This window comes from Hyaena hyaena, unplaced genomic scaffold (assembly GCF_003009895.1).
Source record: "Hyaena hyaena isolate Hyena2069 unplaced genomic scaffold, ASM300989v1 scaffold_258, whole genome shotgun sequence".
NCBI lineage: Eukaryota > Metazoa > Chordata > Mammalia > Carnivora > Hyaenidae > Hyaena > Hyaena hyaena.
The window spans coordinates 11,205-33,163 of NW_024080891.1; the positions used below are offsets into that span (position 1 = coordinate 11,205).

Below are 21,959 nucleotides of genomic sequence, written 5' to 3' on the forward strand. Positions count from 1 at the left end.
TGTCTCCCCCCAGTCCACACGCTGAAGCCTCCCCCTGGATGCGATGGTGTCAGGACCTACAGGGGAGTGATCAGGTCATGGGATGGGGTCCTCACAAGTGGAGTGTGGCCCTTACAGATCCCAGGAGCCCCCTTCTCCTTCCCCCATATGAGGACGCAGAAGATGGCGTCTGAATCAGGAAGCAAGTTCTCGGCAGCCGCCGACTCTGCCAGCATCGGGGTCTGGGACTCGGAGCTTTCGGAGCCGCGAGCAGTCAACGTCTGCTGTGTGTAAGCCCCCCACCCGCACCCCAGCCCGCGGGGTTCTGTGAGAGCAGCTGGAACTGAGAAATACCAGTCGGTATGCAGGTAGACAGGCAGCGGATAGACAGACAGACAGACAGGGCTGAAAACTGCCCCATCCCCTCCCAGGGTGGGCCCTCCCTAGTCTGTTGGTGCCCAGCTCCGTTCTCTCCATCCGGCCTCAGGCGTCACACAAGGTGCATCTCGGTGTCCATGGTTTCCACGTGGTGGTGACGCCCAGGGGGGGACTAGAGCCTGTGCGTGCGGGCCCTCCTGCCTCCCAGAGGCGGCTCCCCCGCCCATGGCCGTCTGGTTCCTCTAGCTCGCAGGAGGGCTGAGATGCTGGGCCAGCCGCACGAGCTCGCTGGTCCTCATGGCTACCTTGCCTCTATTTCCAGAAGTAGAAGGAGTTTTAGAGGGTAAAGAGCTCACACCGATGCCTGACAACGATCCCGCCGTTGAGCTGGGCGTCACCCCCAGGTCCACCCGAGTTCTGGTTCCCGACCTTCCTGCGAATGGGGGCGGTGGGGGGGCACGATGAGCAAACAGCAAGGACTTGTGCGCAGTGTGACTTCTGGGAACCTCTTTCCAGGTGGGTTTTGGGAAGCTTGGAGTTTCCATGGAACATGGATTTAAAACTCCTCATGAATAAAGATCACAACAGAAGTCAATAAACCAGGACACAGACAATAGAGAAAATTAACAGAGCCCCACGCGGGTTCTTTTAAAAGGTCGGTTGAATGCAGCAACCTGTAGCAAGCGTCGCCAAGAAAAAAGGAAATTTTAAAAAAATCACAAATTGCTGAGATCAGGGATAACAGAAGGGATATCATTACGGATCCTGCAGGTTTTGAAACATCAGTTGGACAAGACCTTGGACTGAAAGACGAAGGGCACAGCCTCCAGCCTCCTGGCGACAGCGTTGTTCAGAGCTGGCGCTAAGCAACATCTCTGCATTATTTCAGAAAATACCCTTTGTGGTGTCCGTCTCTGGTTTGCCAAACAATAAAAACAGCTGGTCTCCACATCTGAGACATGAGTGGTTTTGACTTTGCAAAGCACTTCATAGAGGATTCTGCCTCTATTTCCTTAAGCAAAACAACAGCTACAACTTTGCAACAGAGTCACTAATACGTGGGGAAAAACACTTTCCTTTTGCAAAAGAGCCTGATTTGCATGGTCACTTAATTCAGTGAGAGGACTCTCTCCTGCATTGATGGGAATTCTCTACCTCCCCAGTGTCCCCGGTGTCCCCTGGTGTCCCCCAGTGTCCTTGGTGTCTCCAGTGTCCCCTGATGTCCCCTGGTGTTCCCTGTGTCCCCTGGTGTCCCCCAGTGTCTCCGGTGTCCCTGGTGTCCCCCAGTGTCCTTGGTGTCTCCAGTGTCCCCTGATGTCCCCTGGTGTTCCCTGTGTCCCCTGGTGTCCCCCAGTGTCTCCGGTGTCCCTGGTGTCCCCCAGTGTCCTTGGTGTCTCCAGTGTCCCCTGATGTCCCCTGGTGTTCCCTGTGTCCCCTGGTGTCCCCCAGTGTCTCCGGTGTCCCTGGTGTCCCCCAGTGTCCTTGGTGTCTCCAGTGTCCCCCTGTGTCCCCAGTGTCCCCCAGTGTCCCTGGTGTCCCCTGGTGTCCCACAGTGTCTCCAGTGTCCCTGGTGTCCCACAGTGTCTCCGGTGTCCCTGATGTCCCCCAGTGTCCCCTGGTGTCCCCCAGTGTCCGTGGTGTCCCTGGTGTATCCCGGTGTCCCATTGTGTATCCCCGGTGTCCCTCGGTGTCCCTGGTGTACCCCAGTGTCCTTGGTGTCCCCAGTGTCCCCTGGTGTCCCTCGGTGTCTCCTGGTGTCCCCTGGTGTCCCATTGTGTATCCCCGGTGTCCCCCAGTGTCCCCTGGTGTCCCCCAGTGTCCGTGGTGTCCCATTATGTATCCCTGGTGTTCCCCGGCGTCCCATTGTGTCCCCTGGTGTCCCCCGGTGTCCCATAGTGTCCCCCAGTGTCTCCCAGTGTCCCATAGTGTCCCCCAGTGTCCCCCAGTGTCCCCCGGTGTCCCCTGTTGTCTCCCAGTGTCCCCCGGTGTCCCCTGGTGTCCCCCAGTGTCCGTGGTGTCCCTGGTGTCCCCTGGTGTCCCATTGTGTATCCCCGGTGTCCCCTGGTGTCCCATTGTGTCCCCCTGTGTCCCACGTGTCCCACGGTGACCAGGGTGTCCTGCACTGACACAGACCCCAGAGTGGGAGCCCTGCTGCCTTGCAGGCCGCCCCACAGACTTCCCGCACTGGCGTAGCTCTGGAGCCAACAGCAGCTTCAAACCAGGCTCCTCCGTGACCAGGACAGGCCCACGGAGTGCAGACGTGTCGGCGGCGGCTCGCGGACGGTGTCTGGGGTCCCCTCCTCCTCTGGGGAAGCGCACTGGCCCAGCCCCAGCCGCAGCCCCGGGATGGCCGGGGTGATTTTAGCGCAGGCCCGGGCGGGGCCTGATTCCTGTAGCTTCCGTTTCACTGAATGCACTGTGGGCGTGCTTGCTGTCCGTGGCTGGAAGATTATTTATTTATTTATTTATTTATTTAATTTTTATTTACCTTTGAGAGAGAGAGAGAGCGCGCGCGCGCACATGAGTGAAGGAGGGGATTGGCTTGAAGATCTAGCTTTGCCCTGAAACACAGGTATGTAGAAGGCTCTGCAGGCAAGACCACTGGGGGTGGGGGGGCATTTGGAGAGGTTGGGAGGGGGTGGGGTAGCAGACGGGGGAGATGGGAGTGGAAGGAACAAGGTTGGCTGGGGCACTGGCTGTCACACTGTCCCTGTTCTGTCTGCCGTCCTGGGGGAGGGGGAGGGGAAGCCTGGGGGGCGGGGCGGGAGGGGGAGGGTTCATCGGTGTGGGCCCCTCAGTTCACCCTTCCCGGCCTCACCTTCCTGGGCTCAAACCCCCACCCTGTCCTTAGGTCGGACCAACTCTCCAGAGCTTGAAATGCCTCTGATCCGTCTCTGTAGGAAATGCCTTCAGAGCCCGTTTCCAAGGAATCAAACCGAAATCGGTATCATCTCATCATTGTTCAAACATACATTAGAAAATACATTTGACAGACTTCTGGGCCCTGTCTCCAGGAGACGTGTGGACAGTAGCGTCCTGCACAGCGTCCTCGCCTGCCGTGATGGGTGTTGCCTCGGGCTTAGGGCTCCACGCTGCCGGGCTTCTGGAAACGTCCAGTCACGCTGCCCCGCCGTGTCCCAGAGCCCTGCCCGCTGGGTGATAGGCCAGTTTCTTAGCTCTGATAGAGGCATTAACGGCTCCGCGTGGGACTGCAGGCAATGGAGCTGTCCCTTCAGCCCCGGCTGGAGCGAGCCTCCTCTGGCTTCCAGAACGCGACTCGCCGACTCCGCTGCGGCACGAAGAGGTTGTTGGCTTGCTCGGCGGGTCAAGAAATCAAGAGTCCCCAGTGAACAGTGTCGCAAGCGTGGACGGGAAAGGTGTGCTGAAACACACCACTGAAACATCGAGACGTGCTTCAAGAAGTGTCAACGGGCTTCCTTCCGAGGATCTTTGAGGTCATCGAATGACGAGCGAGATGTTTTTAGCGGGTTGTGTTGACACAGCACAAGTTTGCTCGCGGTAGTGCCGGAAGCGCCCGGAAGCTGCCTCAGAGTCTCCACAGCCCCCCATCCCTGGCAGAGGGAAACGGGAAGTTCTGCCCTGTGGGGCTGAGCGGCGGGCGTCACACAGGAAAATGTGCCGGAGGCCGCGCCGGCTCCGACAGGCCCAGGGGTCCCTGAAGGAGGGACGGTGTCGGCGAGACAGAGTGAGAGAGCCCCGAGATTCTTTCTGATCACCAGGCAGGCATCTCTGTCCTGTCGGTTTTTGTGTCTCTATTTAAAGGTTCAGCAACAAGATGAAGTCATAGAAAGGAATTTCTTACAATGGGAGGCCTTTTGTGATAACAATAGTAGAATTATTCCGACCAAGGAAATAACAGAATGTTCTTAGTGAAAAACAGGATAACATATAGGTCAAATTGTATGTAGATAAGTTAGGAGTGTTTTGTCTGGCTCTCGAGAGGATGAATGTTTCTGAATTGGTTTGCTTGTGGAGACTAACCTGGGGGCCCTGAAAGGGTCAGTCTTCTGCCCCTGGGTTATGTTTTAGCTACTATTATCCATCCTCATCCCAGCGGCCAGTGTAAGAGAGGGTGTTTGTGGAAAGTAGGCCTTGAGGAAGGGACTGTTATGTTTCACCGATTAGCAAAGATCTACGTGGTAACTATGTTTTGCTCTTAACCCCAAAATAGGCCGTTGGTCGCAGGGCCAGGCTCAGTTGTAACTCTTGTGTTCTTAACCCCCTAAGTCTCTGATCTGCAAGGCCCATAGGAAGAGCCTTTTGACAATCGCCCACAGAGCTTTCATCTAAAGTCTCTTTTGTAAAGGCAGGAATATGCTTTTCCTTAGGAGGTATCTGTGTTCAGAATATGGGTCTGATGTGGATATTGGGAGGCCCGGTCAACACCAACAGGCTTATATCCAACATGAGCCACTAGTAGCAGAAGGAGACCCCAGTTTTCATTTCTCATGGCAGGAGCTGCAAACATTGTCACTTCCTTGTTGTGACTGCCATCCAAAGAGGCTGGTGTGGCTCCCGGCAAAAATGATTTCCAGTGGAAGTTTTCTTTATCGGGCTTTTTTTTTCATTATAAAATTCCACACGTGACCAAAAATACCAGATACACAAAGAAAAAGTGAGGAGTCCCTGTCCCCGGCGCCCCAAGGCCCCCTCGCTAGGTGGCCAAGAGGAATGTGGAGGGGCTTCCTCCCACCTCACCCACTCATCACTGGGTTTAGTCCCGTCCTCGCTGGCTGTGATGCTATACTCTGCGTTGTGCATTTAAGAGAAAAGACAAATGGAAATTAGTTTTTAAAGTTTATTTGAGAAGATAATCATCTGATATTAGAAAAAAGCCTCACCCACTTGCCCAGCAAAAGACGCCGACTTTACCAGTGTGACCAGAAGGGGCCCCAGGCCCAGTCCCCAGCGGTCACCAAGGGTGTCGGCCGACACGCCTGTGGTTGTCGAGCTCCGGGCCCCTGGGTGGACCTGCCCATTGTTTCCTTGAGAACAAGGTGCCCTAGCACCGTGTCCCGGGGCTGCGTTCCCTGTGGCACCTGGGGTCAGAGTGTTATCACAGACATGTACCGGCTTTGTGGCCCCATCTCTCAGTGAGGGATGACCCTGCCTGCCCCCCACCCCCCACCGGCCACCCGCACCCATCGGCAGGAGCGAGCATCGCCCAGGCTGGGGGCGCCATCACACCATCCCTGGGGGCTCCTCTCACTCCTGGACGGAGGGAAATGCAAACTGACACCTTCATCATAACCACAAATTCCGGATTCTCCAGGAACCTCTGGTTCACTGAGATTCGTTCCCCGTGTCGATTTTAATGTCCTGTCGGGAGAAATAAACAGATGGCCGTCACCCAGACTGGTCGGGGTGGGCATCTTTCCTCTGCCGGCTGCAAGTTTCAAGTCCCTTTCCAGGGTCTTCTTAGAACCTCTTCCGGCCCCTTTAAGAGTGAGACAGGGGAGGGGTGCCTGGGTGGCTTAGTCAGTTAAGCGTCCGACTTTCGACTTTCGCTTAGGTCAGGATCTCGCAGTTCGTGGGTTCGGGCCCCGCGTGGGGCTCTGTGCTGACTGCCAGCTCAGAGCCTGGAGTCTGTTTCAGTCTGTGACTCCCTCTCTCTCTGACCCTCCCCTGCTCACGCTGTCTCTCTCTCTCTCTCTCCTAGAGATAAATAAAACATTTAAAAAAAAAAAAAAGAGTGAGGCAGGGGAGCTTCAGTGCACGATAAACCCGAAGTGAAAAATTGATCGCCTGTATTTGGAATTCTCTCTAAATCTTGGCCAAATAATAATTTCTTGAAATAACAAAAACCTCACCAAAAACTGAGCCCGGGGCATGGTATACATCGGTGCCCTCCGGCTTAAAGCCACCGTGGAACCACACACACAAGAGCCTGTGACATAAATAAGAAAACTTCTCGCATGGCTTCCTCGGCTCCCTCTGATTTCTCAAGAAGTCTGTTCTATTTGTGGATCAGCTAATCTGACTACAGGTCATTACTCATTTCCTTTCCATTCGCAAACAGCTTCGTATCTTACAGAAGCTTACCAGCTAGCAAACTGTTATAAATCATGATAAATGCAAGTACCACATCTCTAGTGACATTTTAACAACTACAGGGCTGTATAACAGTAACATTTAAACTATTATTTAACATTGAAATTCACGTTTAGAAGGTCAAAGGTCGCCTAGGAGCAAAGGAAAAGAGACGGCTCCCGGTCATCACTGTGATCTTGGTCGAAAAGTTTAATTTTCTCTTGTCTCCCCTTTTCTGGGCTTCTGTAAGCAAGCAAAGATTTAAACAGGGGCGCCTGGGTGGCTTAGTCGGTTAAGCGTCCGACTTTCGCTTAGGTCATGATCTCGCAGTTCGTGGGTTCGAGCCCCGCGTCGGGCTCTGTGCTGACTGCCAGCTCGGAGCCTGGAGCCTGTTTCGGTCTGTGACACCCTCTCTCTCTGACCCTCCCCTGCTCACGCTGTCTCTCTCTCTCTCTCCTAGAAATAAATAAAACATTAAAAAAAAAAAAAAGAAATAAGATTTAAACAGAAGCACGTCAGGCATTATGCATCTGGACCTAAATATGTTAGGATTTGAATACAGAAGTGGTTCATCTTTAAATTGATACTTAATTCTGGGGCGCCTGGGGGCTCGGTTAAGCGTCTGAATCTTGATTTCGACTCAGGTCATGATCTTTGGGTGATGAGATGGAGCCTGGCATTGGGTGCTGTGCTGAGCATGGAGCCTGCTTAAGATTCTTTCTCTCTCTCTCTTTCTCTCTCTCCCCCTCTCTCTGTCAAATAATAAATAATTGATACTTAATTCTAGAGATGAAGCAGTTTGGACCAGTCCCTCCTGATTTTCCGCGAGTGGAAGGACTGAGAGAGTTGTCACTGACTCCTCCCAAACTAAGATTTGAAGCCCGTTTGATCTTTTTCACTCCTGTAATCTCATGTATTCATACGGTCACTCATATTTAGCTCATACTGTAGAAAGTGGGTCTTCCTGGTGATTCCAGGAGCCGGTGCTGGGTGTCTGTCCTGCACAGGGGTGTGGCTCCGCACCTGAGGGCCGTCCCAGCCCTCCCTTCAGGACATTGTCATCTGCGGCTACTTCCTGAGCAAACTCCAGACTTACAGCCCCCAGCAGCCCTCCCTGCTGGCAGGTGTGCGTGGGCCAACGAAAGCAGAAATCACCTTCGCCTTGCTGGAGCCTCCCCTCCACCCACACCTGCCTCCCCTCGCCCCCCCCCCCCCCCCCCCCCCCCCCCCCCCCCCCCCCCCCGGCTCAGGCTGTATTCTGCCCGAGCTGGAGCTGTTCTTGCCCACAGAGGGGACTGACGCGCTGCTATCCCCGCGCGTGGAGAAATCTACATGCAGGTGGGACGCCGAGGCAGAGGCTTCAGGAGAATCGGACGAAACCACCATCCAGCGGCCCGCCTGTTCCGACTGCCCCTCTCACCTGTTAGAGTCCTGAGTGGGGCTGCGGTCATCGCCTCCTCGAGGTTGTACCGATCCAGCTCATGATGGAAGCGTTGCCCTGTTTACTCTGCCATCACCTTTCATACTCATCTTTCCCGGGGTGTCAGGCGGTCAGACAAGACGATCGTCTGGTGATTTCCCAGCATCACCCCAGGAGAGCTGCTTGCTCAAATATCCGTTCACGGGTGCGCCAGTAGCAACCAGAAATGCGCAAACAAGGTGACGTCCTTTGGCTAACAAGACTCTAAGTGGGGGTGCCACGGGTGCTGGGAAGGGCGGGGGGATTTTTGACATTGTCTCTTTGGCATCGGCTCCTGCTGGTCATTAGCATTCCCACGCCAGGGCTTCTGATACCTTTAATCCGAAGCTTGTTTGCCTCTTGACGGCTTCCGCGGTCGGCAGAGCCTGACAGCGCCATGTGTATGTTCAGTTCTAGGAAGTGACCCTTCAGGTGTAATTGAGCAGGAACCACTCCCCAGCACATCGAGGGGGCTCAGTCCACTTAGTAAGTTAAAGACAGGATTTCCTCACCTTGGTTTTCATCACCCCTAAAGGCATTGAGGTAGAGAAACAGGAAGAAGCAGAATCTAGTTTTACGGTTCTCTGGTTTCTAGAAATGGGAGCCAACTCTGCTCCCACTCGAGCAAAAAGGAGAGTCCTGAGAAGGCGGGGGTGGGGGGATGTGAGAAGGATGGGAGGGAGGCGGGCGGGCGGGCTGCGGGAACTCAACGGGGATCTGTCAGGGCTTGAGGACATGTGGCTTGACCTCACACGCTGGTGGGGGAGGGGAATGGGGAAGCTGAGCAGAGAAGGGTAGGGTGACTGCTGGCTGCCCCTACAGCTCAGGGACGTGGAGCACCCCTCTGTGCCGGGCACCCTATGTGCACGGCCATGGAGCATGTGACCGTGGTCATCCACCCACCGCATGCCCAGCATGGGCGGGCACTGGTCTGAGACCTCCCCTCCCCGCAGGGCGTGGGTCCTCGTGGGGGGGGAGGGTGAGTACCGAGGAAGCTGGCGTGGTGTGTGAGAAGGTGGGAGAAAGAAGGCAGGTGGACTGGCTCCACTGGGTGTTGGGGGGGAGGGGCGGCAGGCTGCAGGTCAGATCGGGTAGCTGGGTCGGCACCACTGCGAAGCTGAGTCTGAGCAAACAAATACTTGGAGAAGGATAGGCCAGCCGCTCAAGTCTGGGGGGCCAGCGGTCATGCAGGGGGTCAGCCCACAAGGAAACTGGGGTGTTATTGAGCCATGAGCCCAGAAGAGATGTGCGGGGGTCGGGCAGGTCTTTCAGGAACCCCTATGGGGGCAGTACGGGGCGGGTAGGTTTCAGAAGTCACCCATACACGTGTACAAAGCTATTAGGTGGCAGAGCTGGTAGCGAAGCCTGTGGATTTCTATGCCTTCCACCCTCCTGAGGAAGCACCGCAGGGGGCCGTCCCCTACCTCTGTCCATGGGGCCCTGTCCCTGCAACTGAGACTAGGCCCCCCACAAGTGCTGCACCTGTGTTCAGAGCACAGTGAGGATTGTTCTTTGAACCACAAGTGCCCACATTTGGCTTCCAGGTTAACAGTATTCAACATTTTCATCTGCTTTGTCTCACTGCTTGCCAATGAAAACACCAGATCAAGGGCAAAAACAGCCTGTATCTTAGGTGACAAGGTATCAGAATGTGGTACAACACCAGCGAAAGGGACGCGGTGAACCTGGAACGTTTTCCAGGATATTTGACCCTTAGGAGGGAACCATTGACTTACAGCGCTTGCTTCTGCTGAATGTCAAAGTAGAATGATGAGATTTTGTTCTTTTTTAGTAACTGGGTTTTCCTATTTATAAAAAACCTAGGAGATACGGACAAGTGTAAATTAGGAAATAAAAATCATTCATGATTTTACTATTTGGGGATGAGCTCTTCTCTCATCTTCATGTATTTCCCTTTAGCACATGCGCATATACAAAGAGAGCTATTAAAAATTAACAGGAGGGACGGGGTGCCTGGGTGCCTCAGTTGGTTAAGCATCTGACTTCGGCTCGGGTCATGATCTCACGGTTTATGAGTTCAAGCCCCGCGTCGGGCTCTGTGCTGACAGCTTGGAGCCTGGAGCTGCTTCGGATTCTGTGTCTCCCTCTCTCTCTGCCCCTCCCCTGCTCACGCTCTGTCTCTCCTTCAAAAACAAATAAACATTAACAAAATTCAAAGAAAATTAACATGAGGGTCATTAAGGAAGACTCTTGTTGGAAGGAGCGCTGGGTGTTGGATGTAGAGATGAATCACTGGAATGAATCTTTATATATATATATATATATATATATAAAGATACCTTGTTGGATCTCTTTGATTAATAGTAAAGTTGAACTTTTTATTTATGGTCGTGTGGTGACCCTTTGTATTTCTTCTTTGACACATTGATTTTAGAAGTATTCTGTTCTGTTTTTGAAATGTGACAATAACTACTAAGGTTCATGAAGTGTTTAGTATCTACCAGACTTTCTTTCCAATGGTGGGCTTTCCTCTTGACTGGACTTGAGATGGGGTCCTCTGAGCCTCTTTTCAACGAGGCCTTATTCTTGGGCTTCATCCTTGGGCCTCATCCTTGGGCTCCATCCTTGGGCCTCATCCTTGGGCCTCATCCTTGGCCTCGCCCTTGGCCAGCCCAGCCCCAGTTTGGCAATAACCCTGCTGCATTTGGCAAGGTTCCCCACCCTCAATGCCTGATTACCCCGTGACGTCTCTGCGGTGATTCTCCACGCACTGAGCCCCACTCTGCCCCGCTGCTGTGACCCCAGTCATCTTTGTTCTGTTTGGCACTGACCTTGATCTCTCTTGCTGTTGTTGACAGTTTGGGCAACTAATGCATAGTCCTAAATAGTCTTCTTCACCGTTTTTTAACAAGTGGCAGAATGATTTCTTCTTTGACACCAAACACTGTACATATATATATATGAACCCATGTAATTACCCTGACATCTTTGAGACATAGATGTTACTTTAAAACCGAGGCCCAGAAAGGCTGATTGACTGCCCACTGTCACCCAGCAGTAAGGCTGGGAGCTGAGATTTGAACCTCAGCAGGCCTGCTCCTGACTACAGCCACGTGGATGTGCCATGGGCTTTACGGATGGAGGGAAGGGGGCTTGGAGTTGCATAATCAGTGAAGGGATACCCTCCTGAGCTGCTTTATTTTTCTTTCATCGGGTCAGCGCTCTGTCCTGGCTGGGGCCCCTTAGAGCTGGGTGGATGAGGGTTGTGGCAGAATAACTCAGGGCCTCTGTCTCTTGTGAGAGTAGCTGCTGACCTCCTTTAGCAACCTTGCAGCTGGCCCTGAAGGTTAACTTGCCTCAAGGAGCACGCTCCTTGCTTGCTGACTTAGGGCCCTTGAGCTGTAACAAAGCTCATTCACTGTCTGTGAGATTTGCCTTGGGGAAAGGAAGGACCAAAACATCCCCAGGCTTCAGAGGCCAGCAGGTCTGTTGGAAGCCCCCTCAGCTTTCTGATCAGCCCAGTGATCTGTTAGCAAAAAATGTTTTTCTTTGTTTTCTGCCCATGACTTTGCTGACCCCGCTTTGGGCATCTGTAGACTTAGATCCCTGGCGGCAAGAACAGAGCACTCAGCACAGCCCTTGGGCGCCGAGGAACTAGACCTCCTTGCACAACCCGCCCAACCTCCCCCTCTCCTGCACCCCCCACCCTCACCCCGCCACCCCAGGCACCAAGGAACTAGACCTCGCACAGCCTAGGAGCAGGAGGTAACTCCATAGCTGACGTCATTATCTGCACGTAGTCAAGACATGTCACTGACCGCTGCAGTCCCTTAACTGATTCAACCCCTTTAAAAATCTCTGGGCCGGGCAGAAACCTGGGAGCTGGTCTTTGGACGAGAGTCAGCCTTCTCCCCGGGTGGCCGGCCTCCGGAGTAAAGCTTGTTTCCCTTTCCAGTTGACACTGTCTCGAGTAGCGGCTGTTGGAGCGACAGGCAGCGGGACATGGGCTTCGGTGACAAAGTGGGCGAGGCAGGCTGCAGGGCGAGCAGGCTGGGGCCTGTGCAGAGGAGGCAGAAGGCCCGGCCGCAAGCCAGGGCACACTCTTTGCTTCCAGGCTAGTCGCTGTGATGCTGTGACGGTCACAGGAGACAAGCCGGGGCTTCGTTGGCCTTGGAAGGGAGCCTGGAGGGACCGGCCCCTCAGCTGTGTTTGTCTCGAGGAAACTCCCTGCTCGTCCCAAGCGGACACCAACTGCCAGTGTCGCCTTTCAATTGGAGGGACAGGAAAGGAGCCTTTGGGGAGGCTGCTTCTGGACCAGGTAAGTCGGTCGGAGGAGCGGCCATACTTGGGATTTGGAGCAGACCTGTTTTGGTGTGTGTGGGCGGTGTTGTGTGTTGTGGTAAGTCTGTGTACAATGGGAGCTGTGTCTCTGTCCCACCAAACAGCCCATCGGGCCATATTTTGAACAAAGGGAAAGAATACAACCCAAAGCCCGGGACTAAGAAAACGATGACCACTTTTTACCATAACACTACCTGGCCTATGTACATCCATGGGTGAAACACCCCCACCCCAACTTTGGGGGGAGGGCAAATGCTAACAGCTGCATCAGGTCACAATTCTGGGTCCTCTGTGTTCGTTCTGAGCTTTGCCCAGGAAGATGGGGATACACTTTTGGTTCCCAAAGAAAGTCTGTTAGGACATATGTCAAAGAAACGGTGCAGAGAGCTGGAAAGCAATCGGAGGAAAAGCCTGTTTTGCAGGAAGAGACACAGGAAACAGAGAATATGGACCAGTAGTCGGTCTGCTCCTGACCCTCCCACTCTCACTGTCGAGGAGCAGAGAGCCCGCAAGCTGTTGGGCCACTTCCTTGTAAGGTTCAAACTGAGGCACCTCCCACGTCAGCACGAAGGGTCCCAGGGGCTCCCCCAGACTGAAACCACCAGCTCTCCCCACAGGTGCCCCAAATACAATTGACAGTGGGAACAAATGGACTGACTTTGTAAGGGATGAGGTGCAACATATTTGATAGTAAAGCTAATTCAAGGTTGTTAGTTTCACTGAAATAGACATGCCCTTAGAGTTATTGGCATTGGATAAAAAACCTTTATCCTACCAAGGATTACTAAAAGTCAAATAAGCTCACGTTATTTCTATTGCGATTTGTCAGCAAAAGGTGGCTTAAAATGATGGTCAGTTGTGTCTGTCTCATAAAGTTCTCCTGGGTACTTGTTAAAATAGTTTTCACAATCTTTGGCAACCTGAAACTTGGAAATTTTTCTGAATTATAAATTGGGTTGAATTCACTGGATAGCTAAGTCTTTAAAATACTGAAACAATGATTAAACATAAGAATTATCTGCTTTTGACTTCTTATTGCAGAGAAACGAAAGATGCTTGGGGCCTCTCTGAAAGATCATACTATGAAAAATGCATCTTCCTAAAAACTATGAAACATATTCATAAATTTGCCAACTAAAGAATCCTGGTATAACAGACACGCCACAACTGGTTACTACTTAGTTTTCACTGGAGACTAAGGTTTCCAAGAATTAAAATTCTGATGAGTGTAGTGAAGCCTGGTGGAAATGATAAGAAAATAGGAGATATGTAAGAAAGGAATAAGAAATGAGAGTACATTTTTGTTGAGGTAAAAGGAAGTAATTTTGTCCTAAAATGAGACCGGTTATTTAGGGAGAAGGCTTAGAACAAAATCTGAATGCAAAAGAAAGTTGTAGAAATCTTTTAAAGGGAAAGCCTTAGAAAAGAATTTTACGTGTGGTCAGGACTAAGATGGAAACAAATGGCTTTTAAAAGTCCACTGGTAGGTAGGGAATTAAAATTCAGCTTTTCTCTCTGTCCAAAAGACAAAGCGATCTTGGACTGTTGATTTGCACTTGGTAAGAAATTGTAAACAAAGCTTTTCCCTTTTCCTTGCCTGGAAAACCAAAGTTTCTATGTTTATCTTTATTGGATTTTTGGTTACTAAAGAGAACTAAAAGTTCTCAGCATTAAAGGAGCTAAGGGGTTTTTCTTAGTACATTTATTGATGTATTTATTTATTGACGTATTTATTTATTTATTTAGAGAGCGTGCGTAGGAGGGGCAGAGGGAGAGGGAGAGAGACAATCCCAAGCTGACCCTGTGCTGTCAGCACAGAGCCCGACGCGGGGCTCCATCCCACGAACTGTGAGATCATGACCTGAACCGAAATCAAGAGTTGGACGCTTAACCGACTGAGCCCCCCAGACACCCCTCAAGGAGATAAGTTTTACGAACAACTATATAACACTACGTATTTGCCTTTGGAATCTCTTTTGCTACTTTGGTTAAACAAGGCATTAAGTAATAAGGTTTGCAACGATCTGCAATCCTACATAGGCATGCGCTTTATAACTTTCTGAGGTTTTACTCATTTATTTAAAGAAAGGCAGGCTGCCACTCTGAATGTGTCTGCAGTCCTGGAAGCTGGGTCACCCTACGTTCTCCTACAAATGGACCTTGAGTGTGTATTTGGAGGTTAGAACAGGGGAGCGCAGCTAGTATACCCTCGGCCAAAGAAAGGTCCTCCTCCCTCGGGGAAGAGAGATCATCTTCTTCCACCGAGAGAGAGAGAGGGAGAGAGAGAGAGAGAGAGCGAGCGAGCGAGCAGCTTTGGGAGGGAGGCACATGGAATGGTGAGGAAGGAAGAGGACCCCCTTCCACCCCCCGCAGCCAGTCCCCCAGTTCAGCCAAATCAACCCTGCTGATGGATGCGGTGACAGGTATCATAGCCAGATTGCCACCACCTCCTTTGTGTTTTGTTTTTTAAACAAAATTCCCAAGATTCAAATTCTAAATGAAATCTTTCTGACTCATTGAACTTGTTTATTTGATATGTTAAATGACATGGGAAGCATTGTCAACCAAATGATGATAGACCTGGGGTTACATTGTACGGGTAAACGCTGTAACTGTTTTAGGAACAGTTTTCTTCTTTCATGGTGGTTGTAGTTACTTGCGTGAGTCCAAGAAGAATTTGTTCTCCTTGCAACAGGACACCTGGGGAACGTTGGTTACTTTATCAAGGCCTTGACGGGAATGTCGCATTTGAGAGAGGCGTGCGTAGAATCAGATGGGACCAGACAGCTTTAAGGAACTCAGGTTGACTTTATGAAGAGAAGGGCCAATAGAGCCCCTTGGAAATGTTGGCCTGATACCTTCCTTCCAGAGCGCCCAGAAGCCTCCCCAGGTGAGTAAAGGATGTCGCTTCCTGGCACGTGCAGAAACCTCAGGATATTCGGGGACCTCAAGAACAGGGATTTGCCCAAATCTACAGGTATTGCAGGCCTGTCTGATGACAAATATTTGGCTTGGGCTTTTGGCCTCAAGAATCTAGTAAAAGTTCAATCTGGAGATTCCAGCAAAACAAGTTTTAAAGAATCTATAGGGTTAGCCACTGTCCTTGCTGAGCTTATATAGATAATTAAGCCACGTCTGTTAAAATTGGACTTTTCAAATGAATTTATCTTAATTTGGCTATCTTTGGAAATGAGGGTGATTATTATCATGTTTTAATCACACACTTCCGTGGATGTGAAATTCTTGGTTAGATTAACTCTCTTTGAATGCTGGTTTCCCGAAGCTAGACAACTTGAGGTAGACTTCAGAGAAGTGGCCGCCGTAGCTCACATACAGACAGTCTTTGCGCGGGTTGCTCTGTGGGGACGACGACAGCCCCCACGGGCATGTGATGGCTTGACCAGGTGAACGATAGGATGGCCTCCCGACAACTGTGTAACTCAACTATCGCCTCGACCATCGATGTGGCCACGATGACAAAATCACTTAAAAGCCAGAGTGTACCTCACTCCACTGGGTTAACAAGGGATTTGTGGAAATTGCGGATGGTCCCACTTTCCTTATGGTTGGACTGGATGATGCCCTTGGGGATGCCCATATGCCCAGACATCGTCTTCCACTTGCCAGAGATTCCTCATAATTGGGGTATTGTTAAGGGTGGACATCAAACAGAGAGGGCTTCGTGGTGGTTTTATCTCTTAGCCATCTTCGTCCCCGGAACTGCCTCCATTATGTAAAATTACAAACATACAGCAGTCACGTTTAACCAAATCTGACAGAGTCACCCCCGAATTTGGAAGGTGGCTCTCCAAAACCAAATGGCCCTTGGTATCCTGACTGTCTCTGAAGGGGGCACATTGTAATACTCTCATTAAAACAGAGCGCCATCTATGTTCCAAATTATCTGAAAGATGTAACAGAAGTCATGAAAAATTCACATAAACGTAGCACAGCTGTAGATGCTCTAAATTCATATAGCAGCTGGTTGCATTCAATTCCTTCCGAAAGGAAACGTACCCTGTTAAGCATGGCTGTGTTTCTCGTTCCCCTTCTCCTTGGTTGGGGTGGGACTTTTTCCATCTGTCAAGCAGGAGTTCGTGCCATGGGTAGTGGCTTGGAGGTGTCCTCACTGTCCCCCTCAGAGCAGGAAATGTGACCCTCCCACTCCGTCACAGTCTTCCACTCCCAGATCCCTGCGTCATCCGGTCAGCAGGAAGCAGCTACAGAAGACAGACCGTCACCCCAAATCCCGTGGTTACGGAATGGGGAGACTGACGTGGGGATTTCTAGCAGCCCTGTGGCGGCCCTTAAGGGTTCACTTGCTTCAAGGGAACACACCCCTTGCTCGCTGACTTAAGGCCCTGGATCTGTAACAGAACTCATTCGCTTTCTTTGGGAATTGCAGATCGCTGGCCTTGGGGACTGAGGACCGAAACAACCCCAGGCCCCCAGCCCAGCAGGTCGGCTCGAATCCACGTTGGCCTTCGGATCAGCCCAGTGATCTGTTAGCAAAAAATGTTTTTCTTTTTTGAGGTCATGCACATGACCTTGCCGACCTCCCTTTGCACATCTGTAGACTTAGATCCCTGGCGGCAAGAACAGAGCACTCAGCACAGCCCTTGGGTACGAGGAACCAGACCTCCTTGCACAACCTGTCCAACCTCCCCCTCCCCCGCCCCAGGCACCAGGGAACTAGACCTCGCACAGCCTCAGAGCAGGAGGTAACTCCATAGCTGACGTCATTATCTGCACGTAGTCAAGACATGTCACTGACCGCTGCACTCCCTTAACTGATTCAACCCCTTTAAAAATCTCTGGGCCGGGCAGAAACCCGGGAGCTGGCCTTTGGACGAGAGTCAGCCTTCGCCCCGGGTGGCCGGCCTCCAGAGTAAAGCTTGTTTTCCTTTCCAGTGGACATTGTCTCTTGAGTAGTGGCCTTTCAGAGTGATGGACGCCCAGCTTGGGCTTCGGGGACACCCGGCGGGAGTAGACACACTAACGGCAGAAGGAAGGGCATCCTGCTGCATTTCCTTACCACCCGGTGCTGTGGCCTCTTGGGGACTGAGCTCACTCACAGCTCCCCATTCCAGTGCCAGGATCCAGACCCATGAAAGCACCTGTAGGAAGAAATGGTGTGACTCGATGGAATAATAAACACAGAAATTGACTCCTGGGGTGCCTGGGTGGCTCAGTCGGTTAAGCATCCAACTTCAGCTCAGGTCATGATCTGGTTCGTGGGTTCGAGCCCCGCGTCGGGCTCTGTGCTGACAGCTCAGAGCCTGGAGCCTGCTTCACATTCTGCGTCTCCCTCTCTCTGCCCCTCCCCTGCTCACGCTCTGTCCCTCTTTCTCTCAAATAAATAAACATTGGGGCGCCTGGGTGGCTTAGTCGGTTAAGCGTCCGACTTTCGCTTAGGTCATGATCTCGCAGTTCGTGGGTTCGAGCCCCGCGTCGGGCTCTGTGCTGACTGCCAGCTCGGAGCCTGGAGCCTGTTTCGGTCTGTGACTCCCCCTCTCTCTGACCCTCCCCTGCTCACGCTTCTCTCTCTCTCTCTCTCTCCCCTAGAAATAAATTAAAATATTAAAAAAAAAATGAGCTATACAAAGTAACCTCTGTACTGGTAATTTACAGAGATATGGGGTTGTTTGTTATAGCAGTAGCCTATAGGATTAATATAAAATNTCCCCTGCTCACGCTGTCTCTCTCTCTCTCTCTCCTAGAAATAAAAAAAAAAAAGACATTTAAAATAAATAAATAAATAAATAAACATTAACAACAACAAAACTTTTTTTTTTTTAAATATTTTTATTTATTTCTAGGAGAGAGAGAGAGACAGAGTGAACAGGGGAGGGTCAGAGAGAGAGGGAGTCACAGACTGAAACAGGCTCCAGGTTCTGAGCTGGCAGTCAGCAAAGAGCCCGACGCGGGGCTCGAACCCACGAACCGCGAGATCATCACCTAAGCGAAAGTCGGACACTTAACCGACTAAGCCACCCAGGCGCCCCAACAAAACATTTTTTTAAAGAAAATGACTCCTGTTTCCATAGTTATTTAGCCTAATCAGGCGTTATCAGCCTATATATTTAGTATAATTCTAAGTATTACACTGTATGTGGTTTGTAAAAATGCAAACACATAGGGTGCTCCTGAGTGCCTACTAATTTCCATGCTAGAGCGAGGATCCCGCTTTCTGGCAGGACGGAATCCAATGTAAACTAGAGCAAGAGAGGTGCCTGGGTGGCTCAGTCAGTTGAGCATCTGACTTTTGCTTTAGGACCAGGTCATGATCTCATGGTTCATGGGAACGAGCCCCACGTCGGGCTCTGTGCTGACAGCTAGCTTGGAGCCTGGAGCCTGCTTCAGATTCTGTATCTCTCTCTCTCTCTCTGCCCCTCCCCCACTGTCTTTCCCTCCCTCAAAATAAATAAACTCTAAAAAATAGAAAAGAAAAATAACAAGTGTTAGTGAGGATATAGAGAAAGTCAAACCCTCATATATTGCTGCTGGGAAGGTGAAAGTGTTCAGCCATGTGGAAAGCAGTTCCGTGGTTCCTCAAAATGTTCAACGTAGACTTACCAATACCCGGCAATTCCACTCCTAGGTAAATGCCCCTCAAAACTGAAAGCAGGTGCTTAAACTCCTAGATGTACGTGCACATACATAGTACTATCCCAACAGCCAAGAGATGGAAACAGCTCAAACATCCATCAGTGGAGGAATGAACGCACAAATTATGGTCTCAACATACAATAAAATATTAACCATAAAAAAATGAAATAAATTCTGGGGCATCTGGATGACTCAGTGAGTTAAGTGTCTGACTTTGGCTCAGGTCATGATCTCGCAGATCATGAGTTAGAGCCCTGAGTCGGGCTCTGTGTTGACAGCTCGGAGCCTGGAGCTGCTTTGGATTCTGTGACTCCCTCTCTCTCTGCCCCTCCCCTGCTCTCTGCCTCTCAAAAATAAATAAGCATTAAAAAAAAAAAAAGAAGTTCTGATACATGCTACAGTGTGGATGAACTTTAAAATCATTGCATCACGTAAAGAATTCTGTGTTGGACACAAAATGTCACACATGTTATGATTACACTTCTTTAAAATATCCACAGTAGGTGAACTGGCAGACGCAATGCGGATGGGCTGACCGGGCTGGGGCGGACGTATGGAGCAACTGATTAATTAATAGGGATGGGGTTTCCTATTGAGGTGGTGAAACGTTTTAGAAGTACATTGAGGTGGTCGTTGTCTAACATTATAATATTCTAATTGCACTGAACGAGGCACTTTAGAATTGTTACTTTGAGGGGTGCCTGCCTGGCTCAGCCGGTTAAGCTCAGGTCGTGATCTCACTTGAGTTTGAGCCCCGCATCGGGCTCAATGCTGTCAGCGCAGAGCCTGCTTCAGACCCTCTCTCTCCCTCCCTGCCTGCCGTCATGCTCTCTCTCAAAAATAACTTAACATGAAAAACATTTTTTCAAATAAAATAGACCAGCTGCGGTGGCGCCAGAGCTCGGGGCTCAGGGAGGGCGGAGGGGGGAGTGGAGGCCGGGTCGGTGGGCAAAGAGAGACACGGCCCACGGAGGGGTGCACACAGCAGAGGAGGGGAGCACCCGCCCCCTGGGAGGCCACCTGGGCTCCTGTGAGGGCCCCTGATTGCTTCTCTAGGGAGTTAGCGGGGACTAAAATCGGCCCCCCCCCAAAAACCGCCTGGCAGGCCTTCCAGGCCACTTTATTCAAAAAACCCCTGGGGAACAACAAACAGCACATTGTTTGGTGGCTTGTGTGTGTTTTTCTTTTTCTGTTGCAAGAATAAAGCTAGAGACTGTTGTCCCCGCCCCCCCAACCCCCAATTTTCATGAAAAAGACTCAGAAGACAGGAGGTTTTTCAGTCTTAAGAATTCTTGGTGATATGCGCCGTGTTTTGTCATTAAAATGGCCTTTAAAGGGCAGCACCGTTGAATGATTTTGTTTTCCTTCTCCAGCGAGTTGGGCCTATTCCAGCTGGGCCCCGGCTGTCCCTGGAGAGTTAAAAACAAAGCAGCCAAAACACAACGTCTGCCTTCGAATCCCGACTAACACCTTATCCTGCACCGCCCCCCCCACCGCCGCCGCAGCGCCCGGCACAGCGACCTAAGATCCACGCAAATTTTTCTTTCCTTCCCCTCATTTATAGAGAAACCTTGCAAATTTAGGTCCCAAGAGGGTCCCACGTCTTCCGTGTAATGGGGGGAATGGAAGGGGTTCCGGAGAAACGTTCATTCCTGACGTGAAAATGCCGGGGAGCTGCTGTCTGGCTTTTGGAAACGTGAACCGTCTCCAATGCCGGGGACCAGCACCCCGCACGTGACGGAGCCGGACAGAGCCCGGTGGCCCCCAGCCCGCTCCGGGTGTGGACAGGGTGAGCCCTGAGGAGTCTGTACGGGGGCGGGGGTGGGGGCACCTGGGTGGCTCAGTCCATTAAGCCTCAACCCACGGTCTGTGAGTTCAAGCCCCGCATCAGGCTCTGCGCCGACAGTTTGGAGCCTGCTTCTGATCCTGTGTCCCCCCTTTCTCGTCCCCTCCTCTCTCTCTCTCTCTAAAAAATAAATAAACATTTAAAAAAAACGGTTTGTAGCCAGGGCCTCAAGGTACTAACTGGAACTGTCTCAGGCAGGTGATGTCTTTCCGATTCCATTTACTAGGGAGTCACTGGAAGGTAAAGGGAGGCAGAGCCCTCCCTCAAGAGGCCAGAGTGTTAGCCAACCTCTGGGGCAGGTGCCTGGGGAGCCATCCTGTTACCGGGTGGCCGGAGCCACGGGCGCCCGGCCACACAGTTAATGGAGGTGTCGGGGCGCCGGCCTGGGGCCTCCGGCCTTCCCACCGCCCTTCAGCTCGCCAGGACCCCTGCTGTAAAGGAGCCCCAGTTTGGGCCACTTGGTTCCATTCGGGTCTAAGCCACAGACCTCACTGTGTGGTCACTGAGGGGCCCAGCGACCCCCACATCCACCGCTGGAAGAGCACCGAGAGGACCCGGTCCCTCCCCGCCCTGCAGTGAGGACACTGCGTCCTTCATCCAGAAAGGGAAACGCGCCACTAGTGAATGTTGTCCCAGCAGCACCGAGGAAGGGTCAGCAATCAAACAGAACTTCAGCTCAGGCTTTCTGACGTCCTTGACCTCCGTCCCATCCCGGAGAACTGCCCATGGGCCCCCCATGGCTTCAGGGTCGAGTTTCCAAAGGCACAAAGTCAGCTCCACGCTTTCACCCACAAACCCTCTTGCGTTTGTCATAAGTGGCATTCCAGCTCTCGGTGGTCCTGGACGCGTTCTTCATGCTGGTTTCCCGCGGATGAGAAAGTCATGTTGATCCCCGCACCCCCCTCCCCCGTTAGCTACCAAATTCATCATTCCTCCCAGGGGCTCACCTCAGTGAGGGTGCCCGAATCGCCCTTGCCCTGCGCAGACGGCTCTCAGCCTCGCACCCGAGCTTTAAAAACCTTCAGGGTGGGAGCACCTGGGTGGCTCAGTCTGTTAAGCCTCTGACTCTGGCTCAGGGCATGATCTTGTGGTTCACGAGTTCGAGCCCCGCGTCGGGCTCTGTACTGACAGCGCGGAGCCTGGAGCTGCCTCAGATTCTGTGTCTCCCTCTCTCTCTCTGCCTCTCTCTTTCTCTCTCAAAAATAAATAACAAAAAATAAAAGAACGATCATGGTGAGGGCACTGTCTGACCGAGTAAATCTGAGCCTCCAGGAATGAGATCCCCGACTTAGGCGCTGTTAGTAACACTCCCTGGGGACCCTCGCGTGCAGCGAG

General features: G+C 51.8%; 1 long non-coding RNA gene across 2 annotated transcripts; it reads left to right on the top strand.

Moving 5' to 3' along the window:
• The first annotated feature begins 11,576 nt into the window (after positions 1 to 11,576).
• On the top strand, positions 11,577 to 16,142 carry LOC120240709. Of its 2 annotated transcripts, none has more exons than XR_005530704.1 (3): positions 11,577 to 12,146; positions 14,865 to 15,059; positions 15,457 to 16,142. It is a non-coding gene; the product is annotated as an uncharacterized LOC120240709 (long non-coding RNA). The 2 variants fall into 2 exon arrangements; XR_005530703.1 differs by having other exon boundaries at positions 11,578 to 12,146; positions 15,453 to 16,142.
• The last annotated feature ends 5,817 nt before the right edge of the window (positions 16,143 to 21,959 follow it).